We start from the raw sequence: 12036 nt of genomic DNA on the forward strand, positions 1-12036 counted from the left end.
TGTTATTTTGGACATTTGGCTATCTTTGTTTGGTTAATATTTTGACTTGGATCACAACATCATTTTAGCACATGACATCATCTTGTTGGCCTTGAATTTGACTGGACATGCCACGTCACTTGACACACAGCATGAGTTTGGGCCTCAAGATGAAATGGACTTGAAAATAATAAAGTAGACTTATGTAATTTGTTAGGATCATGCTACTCATATGCACTGTAAGAATCTGGTTCTTAGAGTAATTGCGTACGAAGGTAATGCAGCGAAATATAAAATCAACACAAGAATTTTCATGTGAAAAACTCCTTGCTCAAGGGAGTAAAAAATCATGATCTATCTCTTATAGGATTTATTTGAATCTCTCTACTAAATCAGGAGACTTGTAAAGGTAACAATTAACCTAAGGACCTGTTCTTTGAACAATTCGCTTATGACAACAATTTAACTAATGAATACCTATTACACAATACTTGCAAAAGTAAATAGATGTAACCACAATAGAACCTAACCTAGACAAACTAAGGAACTTAATGATAATTCTTGACAATCTCTGTCTACGTCGTCTTGAAGTTGACTCTCTTAAGACAAAGTGTTGACTGCGCTAACTAAACCTCCCGTTAGAATGTTTTGATTTGTGGTTGTGGTCTAGCGTCAAAGCTTGTTCATGTTGTGATTATATAGAAGTAGTTTCCGCCTTTGAATAGTTGAATCCAACCAAGTTTTGGTTTCATAATTGTATGCGAAAACCAAACCTTGTTTGACTTGGATCTTCCTTCTTTCCTTGTATCCGCGTCGGCGAAGTCTTCTACTTCAATGCTAATTCCATGTTGATCAACTTATGGTACTTTATGAAAATATTACCATTACTTGAAATCCAACTCTTCATCAAATAGGAGTCAGTCAATATTCTATCTTCTCTAACGTTGGCATGAAATAGCTTTCCAGTCTCCTGTTGCGTGATAGTAAGGATCAGTTCATTTGAACAATTCCGTAGTTGATATGACTGCTTGACTGAATCCATTGGAGCTGTGTTTGGATATCTGTTCTTTAATGAATCCTTCCTTATGTCCCCCTTGATTGTCATTGGGTACATTATTTGTCAAATTATCAAAATTTCATTGTAACTTCATAATCTGTCATTGAGCCAACAACTAGTCAATAATTTCTCCCACTTTGATGATGACAAACACATAACAGCTTCATATATCTTCATGTGCCCTTTGATCGACTTTCTTCAATCTTCTTCAGCTCTGGATCAAATCTTTCCCCTTGGGCTGTGCTTCTATGTTGACAATCTTCCACTTTAGAACCAGCTCCATGTTGTTCTAAGACTACAACTTCGTGTTGATACAACTAAGGCTCACTACACGAGGTGTGTAAGCTCACTGTAGTTCACCCGCAAGACTAGGTAATTTTTTGATGGCATATGTAATTTCATTGAGGGACTAACCTTTCACTCTTTGAAACCTTTTAGGCGGCTAGGCTATATGGAAAGTGTAAAATGATACACGTCCTATGAATATGCGTAAGGACCAGGTTCTTGCTCAGGACATTTGTTTTTCAACCTTATATCTCCATTTGTTTTCCTCCCTTGTAACTCCTCATCCAGTATCTTCTAATAGGACTGAGTTCATTATAAATAAGAACCAATTCTTTTACAATATATTCCTAAATGGCAACTGGAGTATGTATATAAGCAGCTTTCAATATTCTTTGACCCATCTTCAATCTTCTTGTGGTCAATGTAATGTCTGTGCCTGATATATCTGATGTTGGCACGTGATCTGTATCTGAACTGAATTTCCCCCTTTTTGACATTATAAAAAATAAGTGTGTTAACAAGATCTAGTGTATTTGATAAATGTCAAACTCATGGCCACTTGACTACATTATCATGAACATGTACAGTAGCTCTAACGACTTAATCTAGTTAAAACCTTGAGAGAAATATTAGCATGCACCACTTTAAGTCATAGGACCCAAACCAAAAGATTGTTACATTTTATTCTACACTGTTAGAAAATATATTGAATTTAGGTCGGTATTTGGTAGGATTTAAGCTTGGTGCAAAATGCGAGGCACGTTTATAAGATGAAAGTTGCGGAAATCAGAATGCTGCGATGGATGTGTGGGCACACTAGGAGAGATAAGATTAGAAATGAAGATATCTGGGATAAAGTGGGAGTGGCATCGGTAGAGGACAAGATGTGGGTGTGACACCTAATTTTTGACCTCCAATAATTTTATTTAATTGCCCAGAGTTCTTGGATCTCAAGTGGAGTGAAAATGTAATTTATAAACCAAAATGATTTTTACGAAATTATTTCGATAATATTTTGCCATTTCATTTGGCAAAAATAACTTCAAATATATATTGTAACTCATCTAAAAGTAATTTACATATTTTACTATTAATATCAAAGTATTTGTCAAGATTAATTAGAAAATAATTCAAAACAATTACTCAACTAATTGTTTAAATTATCAAATATCAAAATGGAAAATATTTTACTCCGTTTATTTCAAGAAATTTCATTAATTAAATAAATAATCATTTTACGTCTCAATTCAAATTATACATGATCATAGCTTGCATTTGCAATTTAAAATTAATCATGATTAATTAGGTGCTCAATTGTTGTTATATTTGAAAATTGCCTGTTATATGGTTTGTTGCGGCTGCAATTGAAATAATCAATTGTTAGTTAATTATGGTCATGATTGAAATAGCCAATTTCGTGATTTAAGTTAATTAAGGTTATATTTGCAATTTAAGTTCTTTTACACATTTGGTCGTGTCTTAAAAAATGATTAATTGATTAATTAATATTAAGTCGGCTATAATTGAAAGTTTTTAATTGTCATTGCTTCCAATTTGGACCATTTCATAAACTTGCGTTTTACCCCTCTATATGTGCATGTGAATACGAGGTATACACATGTATACTGCGTATACACTTGTATATTCAGTCCAAGCCCTCCTCCCCTTAAATTTTCCGGCCAGGCCCAGTCCAAAAGGAGCTGACCTGGCCCAATCACGCATATAAGCGTGAATTCAACCCAAACAGACCTCATCTGGTCTAACTAGGGAAAAGGGTATGAAACCCTAGGTAGCTGCCACCATTTTCTCTTTGCTTCGATCAGCAAAGGCCAAGGATGGCAAGGGATTCACGCGCTTTTGCTTTGCGCAGGCCTCGCATGGCCAAATGTGGTAACGCATTAATTGAAACCACCCCTCTCCACTGCGTTTCAACCAAAACAAGGTAAAACCCTTCCCCTTTTCTACTTTTTCTGATTTCACGGTCAAGGTGAGTAAATCCATTAATAGGATTTGTCTCAACCGATTTGAATTCTTAGTTCCCATTGATTCATCCAAAACCAACGGGATTCACCAAAAGCCCTTCAAATCTGACCCTTTGTGTAGTTTTTGTTTAAATCGTGACCATTGAGTGTTGATAGGAAGGGATTATTCCCAAAATTCATTTAGTCCCACATCGACTAAGTTGGGGTTTCATCCCAATTTGGATTCTATATAAAGAACCCCCAATTCACAATACACACACACACACAAGTGTCAATTCAGAGCAAAAACACCTAATTTAACTAGGAATTTAGCAATTTGCTGAAATCTTTAACTAATTAGGTTCAAAGTCTAAAATTTATTTTCTTTTGTGGCTGAGCATCGGAGGTGGAGGGACTAAGTCTTCCAAATCCATTTTCGACTAAGGTTGCACAAAGAAGAGGTAAATACTTCTCCTTTTTTTCTTTTCTGCTTTCTTATGTTTCGTATGTGTATTAAGCTAGTTAATGTGTTTATTTTAGTTATGTGTTTAGTATGTGCCTGCTGATATTTGTGTCTAATTAGTCTAGTTTGATTTTAGATTGTAGTTTAGTTTCAGTGTGATATAGTCTAGTTAATCTCCTATAGTATAAATCAGTAGCCCCTGTAGACTAATTTGTGTATGTGGAACATATCTAAGGTAGTTTTCCTCCATGTTTATGAAGTTTGACTGATTTAAATGTGACCTGAATCTTAATTGTCATGCATATATCGACTCACCTATGTGATTAAAAGGGTAACTATACTTGTTTAGACTACATTTATGCATATAATTACATGTAACAGACCTGTTAACCCATTTTTATATCTAGTATGTGTTCACTGTTGGATTTGGGGAGTGATATTGGCTTGTTTAAATGGAATACTTATTTGGATATAAAATTCTGCTGTTGTAAGCCTGCCTAGATCAATCATGCTTATCCAGTGTTTGCCTTTAGATGATTTCAGCCTAATCTGGTTTCAATGCAGTCCATTATGTCTGTCCATTTTACTTCAATCATATGATGATTAATGTACTCTTTAGTAGTTTTTGTATTCCATGATTAAGTGTGTTTAGATTGATATGGACTATCTACAATAGAATGGTTGTTTGAATGAGCATGTATGTTTTGTTCAAGTCTTTGAGCATGTTGTTCAGATCCAGATGGGATTTAGTCAAACATATAGGCTTGAACTCTTTTTTTAGAGGCTGTTTAGTCTTGTTTAGTTATTGTGTCAACTAAGCATATGCTAAGTCCATTCTTTGTGTTACTTGCATGATTACTCGTGCATGATTACGGGCCTTGTCTAGTCCCTATATTGTCTGACTTTGCATATAGGGATATTTGTTGGTCCATTGCTGTGGTTAGAATTTGTTTTACACTTAATCATGCTTATTCATGTGGTTATGGATCTGTTTAACCTATTTGAGCATATTATATACCTATCTTAACTAATTCCTATTTGACATGAGTCATAGTTGCATCTTTGGTATTTGCTTAGTTCAGTCCACACTCATCACATGCTCACTTCAAATGATTTAACAATGGAGTAACTTGGACATAATTTTAAAATGCCTTTTCTAGATTGTGGGTCCCATTAGTTGACTGTCCCTAGGTTCACTTGGCTCCCCTATTCTCGAATGTGCATATATGCTGTTAGAGGGATTTAGTAAGGATGTTATGTTGTTTGAGGAAGGTTAGGCATTCCCCCACGATCCTGTGTTGTCTGTTTATGTTTGAAAGCTGACCTGTATACTATGTTGTGATCTCTGCCCTGACTATATGTGTCTTTCATTTATTTTGATTGATGTGTGTTTTGTTTTGATTAGTCTTGTATGATTGAGTCTCATTAGGGCTCAACCTGCTTTGCATAGATGTTGAATGAATGACATGATTTAGACTTGTTGACTAGTTGCCTAAGCTGTTTGAGTCTTATACACCTATGAAGGAAATGCAAGTCCATTTCACCTACTTGAATATCACTTTGTGCGTAACTTAGAATGTTCATTACCCCCTAAGCTTATCCCACATCCCTCTTTTGTTATTCCTCTCTGTTTCTTTCTTATTGATTGTACTGTTGAGATCATGTTGATACAAGTTATGTAAAAAGATGTCTTTTACTGCATTCATCCTAGGATAACATGAACATGCTAGTTGAGGTCTGGAACTATAAAATGCCCATTATGATACTAAACATTAACCAAAAACTTGCTAGAGACATGCCATATATGAGAGGCTGCTTTACGCCATTGCTATATATGTAGAGTATATTGAAATGCCTTTGTTCAATGAATATGTGGGTCAAAAATATATGAAAAACCCACCATGATATATACATGTCATTTGTATTTGGTGCAGTATTCCTTTACTTTACCCATCCCCTTTTCTTTGTTCTAAGCTAGTGTTAATGTTGGTATATACAGGATATACAAGATATATACGGCCTGCATATACTTCAGTATATATAGGAGGGTATATCATGTATATCGACAAGTTATTCGTTGTGATTTTGACTTAAGTGTTTGCTGTGATGGTTTTTGGGCTTGCTTTCCCTTTTTCGTCTTTCCCTTATCACTAAAATGGGTCTGTCTCCTTTAGTCATTCCCAGACTGGGCTTGTTTCTTTATGACTCTCGTATTTGGGCCTGTTTTTTCCTTAAACCCTTGTTTGTTTTGGGCCTTTGATTTTGTTTATTTATTTTGCTGAGTATAGTGAATACATTTGATACATATATATGTATGTATGTTTATATACATGGTTGTATTTCCTCTTTGAGCTTGTTGATAATTTATTTGTTAAGCATAGATGCCCTCTAACCGTAATTTCCTTTTTCCCCTGTCCCCTTTTGTAATGACCGTTTGGTCGTTATAGCACTTTTGACCTATTTACCCCTGTTTACCTTTTCCCAAGCCCCATTAGTATGATTTTAACCCGCGGGGAGGGGTGATAGGGTTCCCGAGGTGGTCGGGCGATATTTATGATGACTTTTGTAATATAGAGCCTTAAAGTGAAAAACATTTGACCAATAGCTGACTTTTGGGTAAACAGACCTCTTTCGGGAATTTGTCGATTCTAAGAGGTCCGGATGGTCGATTGTGACTTGGTGTGATGTTCGGTTCCCAAGGCACTTGGGAGCGTTTCAGATTATTGGTTAGAAAAGTAGTATTTGTCCATTGGGTGTTGACCCGATCAAACAGACCTCCGTTGGGAATTTTGAGATTGCGAGTGAGCTCGTAGCGTGTTTCTATGTATGTCTGCATGTTTGACTTGTATCTGTGAGGTCTCGGGTGATTATCGGATTTCAGGATTGGGTTTGTGGAAAACCAGGATTTTCTGGTTTCTGGTGTCCGCCGTAGCGGCACCAGATACGCTGCAGCGGACCCGCTGTGGCGAGGCCTTGGTCCTCTATGGTGAGGGTAATTGTTAAGTGGTGAGTCACCACAGCAGGCAGGGATCCGCTATGGTGGACTCGTGGCAGCGAATCGAGGGCTGCTGTGGTGAGCCCGCTGTAGCGGCCAGTCCATCCGCTGCAGCGAGTGACGGGACCAGTTACTTATTTAATGCTTAGTTGAAACCCTTCATTTCCTATCATTTCATTATTTGGTTATAAACATCCATTGAGGCGATTTGGAGAGTTCTTGGCTAATTTCTCTTGTGGCTAAGTTCCCTAACCTTTAATCCATTCATTTATCTTTCCCTAAGATTGAATCCATGCTAGAATCTCTATAGAACTTAAGAGGAAAAATGGGTTTTTGTTACACCTCCCGTTTTATTGCAAGAAGATTTTGGCTTATTGGTGGTGTACACCTTCGGTTCGGTAGTCTGCACCAGAGCTTTGGTCACGAGATATTTTACTTTGTATGTGTATAGGAGTATAAGTATGTATTCTTGACATTATGAGGGAATTAGAAGTGAAACGAATCGAATCAGAGCAAAACGAAGCAGCTCAGAAAACTAGTGAAACTAGTCAGCGTCGACGGCCCAAGGGACGGACCGTTGACGAGCCGTCGCCTGGCACCGTCGATGAGGTTATGCAATCAGACATCTTAGGCAGAGAATCGACGGCACATGTCGACGGGTCGTCGACACGTCGACGAGCGGTCGACCCTACTCGTCGACTCGGGGATCTGGAAGTTTCCAGCCCTGGTTATAAATATAAGCTCCCACGTTTTAATTCATTATTTCTCCCCAAAACAGACTCTACATCTCTCTAGAACCCTCAAAAACCCTCTCTCTATTTCTGCAACAATCTATACCAAGAAATCAAGATAAAAAACTACTATTTCAGAGATTCACATACTAGGAAGCCTATTAGGGTTTGTGGAGAGTAGAATTTCTTTGGCATGCAAGAGGAGAATTTCATTCTAATGGAGTAGAGTGACTCAAGGCTTGTTCCCAAGTGTTTAAGATGAGTTTTATGTTTATTTCCTATTATTGAGAATATTGAGGGGTTGAAAGACTTGGATTATGGGAAAAAAATAGAATATAGAGCTCAAATGTGATAATAATGGTATTCTTAAATAGTAGTTGACATGAATCATGACTCTTGATGTATTATGAATAGAATCGTGTTATAAATGATATTAAGAACACGGGAGAAACATAATAGGAGAATTGAATGATGTACGGTTGACGAAGATTGAGGATTATGAGTGTTCTTATAGACGTTTGAGAGTTGATATATAATATGGAGAAACTTGTATAAACAAAGGAAATGCTGCCCAATTTTCTCTAGCTTTAGTCAAGTGTACTTAAGCTATCGATTATCTAATGTTAGTACACACTCTCTTGATGGTAGAATCGCAAGTTAAAGAGATACGAGGTATGTAAGGCTAGTCCCTTCTTTTCTAAGGCATGATCCCTATGACATGTATTCCCCAATCTCTCCATGACTTTCTTATATTCCATGAACTATGAGTCTACGTCGATAAAAAGCTCCTTATGAGGTAAAGATAAGAGATATGTCATGAATATGATCACTCCATAATGTAATCGGGGGTTCTCGACCTTATGTCACCCGGATATAGTTATAGATTGTCTTTAAGCTCTAATGCATGTTCTATAACGAATGTCTGATGATGATAAGTTTATGATGAATTCATGATGACACAATTCCACTGTGCCTCGATGGACGAACATGTCACCGCTAAGGCGGGTTGCTTATGGTTCCACCGTGCCTGAATGGTTGGGCATGTCACCTCTAATGCGGGCTGCTTGTGAGTACACCGAGCCTAGAAGGCCGGACATGATCACCACTAGTGGGTGGCGTACGATGGTTCCCCGGACGCGGGTTAATGATGTTGATATATGTGATATGTTTAAAATGCATTTACTCTTAAAAGCTAAGCAGGTTATATCTTCACCTTAAGTTTCATGATTTCTTTATTATGCTCATTTTATGCATGCCTTACATACTCAGTACAATGCTCATACTGACGTCCTTTTCTTCTTGGATGCTGTGTTCATGCCCACAGGTAGGCAGAGAGGTGATCCAGATTCGTAGGAGCTATCAGCAGACTTTGAGAGCACTCCATTGTTCCGGAGGTGCCATTAATTTGTTATTTATTGTATATATATATATATATATATATATATATATATATATATGTTTTGGGCACGATGGGGTCCTGTCCCATCCAGATGTCTAGTACTCTAGTAGAGGCTCGTAGATACGTATGTGTGGGCAGTATGGTCTCACGATTTCCTCATTGTATATGTATACTATTTTGGAAGCCGAAAGGCTTATGTATATAAAGGTAAATATGTTTCAAAGTGAAAAAGGGCTTTCCTATGATTAAAAGCATGAGAATAATGAATGAATGCAGGATGAGTATGATGAGTAATAGAATGAGTGGTGCTCGGTGGTCAGCCTCGGGTACCCGTCATGCCCCTAGTCGGGTCGTGACAGTTTTGATGTCTATTTCATTGTTTGAGTTAAAGTCTTCCTTAATGAGAATTGTTGGTAGATTTGACTAATCTAAGTATGGAATTTGATGATTTCGTAACTAATAGGCTTGAATCTTCTATTATTGTTGATGAGATTAAAGGTTTGAAAGTTAGGGTTTATACCCAAATTGGGGGTTTTGACTTGAATGATGTAATTGACCTATTCTTGAGTTAATCTAGCAATTGTATAGTGGAATTGAACTTCTAGAACGTTGGGTCACCAATTTCACTTTCAAAATACCCGTTTTAGTGGCCTGTTTTCCCATTTTTCCATAGTTGATTTTGATTCAAAGGATAGCCTAGCAATATGGGTATTTTTATTCCTATTTTCTAACTTAGAATTCGATTATGGTTAGAATTCGAGTATTTGTAGGCGCTCCGTAAAGGAAAAGAAAAGGTGTAATTGTTCGTGGCTCATCTCGGCTACCAGGTAGGTTACGACTTACCTGATGGTTAGACTTCGGTTAGCGAAGCGTATGCAGAGTTAGTGATTGTTGGAGAAAGCATGTTACGCCTTCGGGTATGAAGTTAGGATGAATTACTTAGGTTGGTACTGTTGTTTGATTGTGGCTTGTTGCGTTATTGTGATCTATTGGCTTGTTTCCACGTTTGTGATACTAGGTTTGATGTTGAGTTGCATTATTGTGATATGTGTCCATGTGTGGCACCATTGATATTGATAGATTCTCGTGATACATGTCCATGTGTGGTACCATTGATATTGAAAGATTCTCATTGGCATTGATATCATTCATGCATTCATACTCATATATTTGGATCGGGTTGCGAGCCGTAACATATACTATACTTATATTGGGTCGGGTTGGTCGCCACAACATATTTTATGCATATATTGGATCGGGTTGCCCGTCATATATATATATATATATATATATATTGGATCGGGCTGTGCGCCGCAGCAGGTACATGGACTTCACGGGCCCCTCATGGGTTATGACTACCGAGGCGTGGAGGTATTCCGCCCGGAGTGTGTGTGTATCATTGCATTGCATATGCATTCATCATTATCATCTCATTTGCATCTATTGATTGGATTTGTGGATTGTACTTGTGGTTGTGATTACTTTGAGGAATTATGGGAAACTTGGCAGATTTGTGTTTAGGTGCTTCGCTATAGGCTATGATTCGGTTGTTGATCTTTCGGTACTTGTGATACTTCATGGACTGTGTTGATTGATACTTGATTGTGAGCATGCGTATCTTTTAGTCTCTTTCTTTATATATGTTTGCTAATTGTTGTCGGCCTATGATACCTACCAGTACATAGTGTTTGTACTGATACTACCTTACTGCATTCTTTTATTAGTGCAGGGTACATGACAGGGTCAAATTCCTCTCCTTGTGGCTGATTTCCCGAGGTTTTGCTGACGAGCATCCAGAGTGAGCACATGGACGGATCCGCAGCTTGGATGCCTTTTCTTATTTGCTTGTCTTATTTTGATATTCTGAGACAGTATTCCATTTTCAGACTTGTATTCGCATTCAGACTTGTAGTATTTGTAGTAGTGGCTCTTTTATAGCCTTAGACTAGATTCCATGGGTTTGTTGTATTATTTCCGCACTTAGTTTCTTATCCTTATTATTATCTGCGTTTGAGATTTATATTTCGATTGTCTTAATTACTTAATTGTGGTTGAATGAATTATTTGGGAAAGGGTTCGTCTACCAAGGTGGGAAATGGTAGGTGCCCGTACGTTACCGATTTGGGACGTGACAAGTTGGTATCAGAGACCTAGGTTACTCGATCTATAAGTACATGTAACGACCCAAACCAATGAGTCGTGACGAGTGTCTGACCTCTAGCGACCAAACACCCCTAAACACATATTTGAACCATATTGAACATCAAGGGCCCATAAATGGCATAAACTGATCTCATAAAAAGGAAACATCAAACACTCTGTACAATCTGTATACACACATACATACTGAAGAACAGTGCAAGCCAGCTAGGCCGCTACATATACTGTACACAAAAGAATGGGAGCTGATAAGGTTACATCATCTGACTAATACATACAACTGTCTACAGACCTCTACTGGAATGAAAGTTATAGAAAGCACGGGACAGGGCCCCGTCATACCCATATGCCTATACATCTCAAAAGGGCTAGCATACCAAAATAGACTGCAACTCCAGATCAATGGAGCGTACTGACCACTGCTGAATGGAAGTCCCACTAAGCTGGACCACCTGTCAGTCTACCTGAACCTGCGAGCATGAACGCAGCCCCTCGAGCAACGGGGAGACAGTACAGATAATGTACTGAGTATGGAAGGCAAAAGAATAACACGTATATATATGAGAATCATGAATAAAGTCTGAACTCATACACTGAAATGGCTATCTGCATGTATTTGTATGAACTAGTATCTGTAAGTATCTGTATAATATGCATGCTCTCAGTGATAATCATGCTCATGTATATATAGGTCATAGTTTAACTGATAGTGCTGTGGAACGTACAACTCGATCCATATATCATATAATAGTGCCGAGGAACGTACGGCCCGATCCATATATAATAATATAATAGTGCCGAGAAACGTACGACCCGATCCATATATAATAATATAATAGTGCCGAGGAACGTACGACCCGATCCATATATAATAATATAACAGTGTGTATATAACGCCTTCTGGTCACGGGTCAATGTGCATATGAATATGCACGCAATGCATAAATGAAATGAATACATAGAACTCTCGCAATGACATGAGGTCGTACTATCTCCGATGAACTTT

Source organism: Lycium barbarum, chromosome 6, assembly GCF_019175385.1.
Source record: "Lycium barbarum isolate Lr01 chromosome 6, ASM1917538v2, whole genome shotgun sequence".
NCBI classification, from domain to species: Eukaryota; Viridiplantae; Streptophyta; class Magnoliopsida; order Solanales; family Solanaceae; genus Lycium; species Lycium barbarum.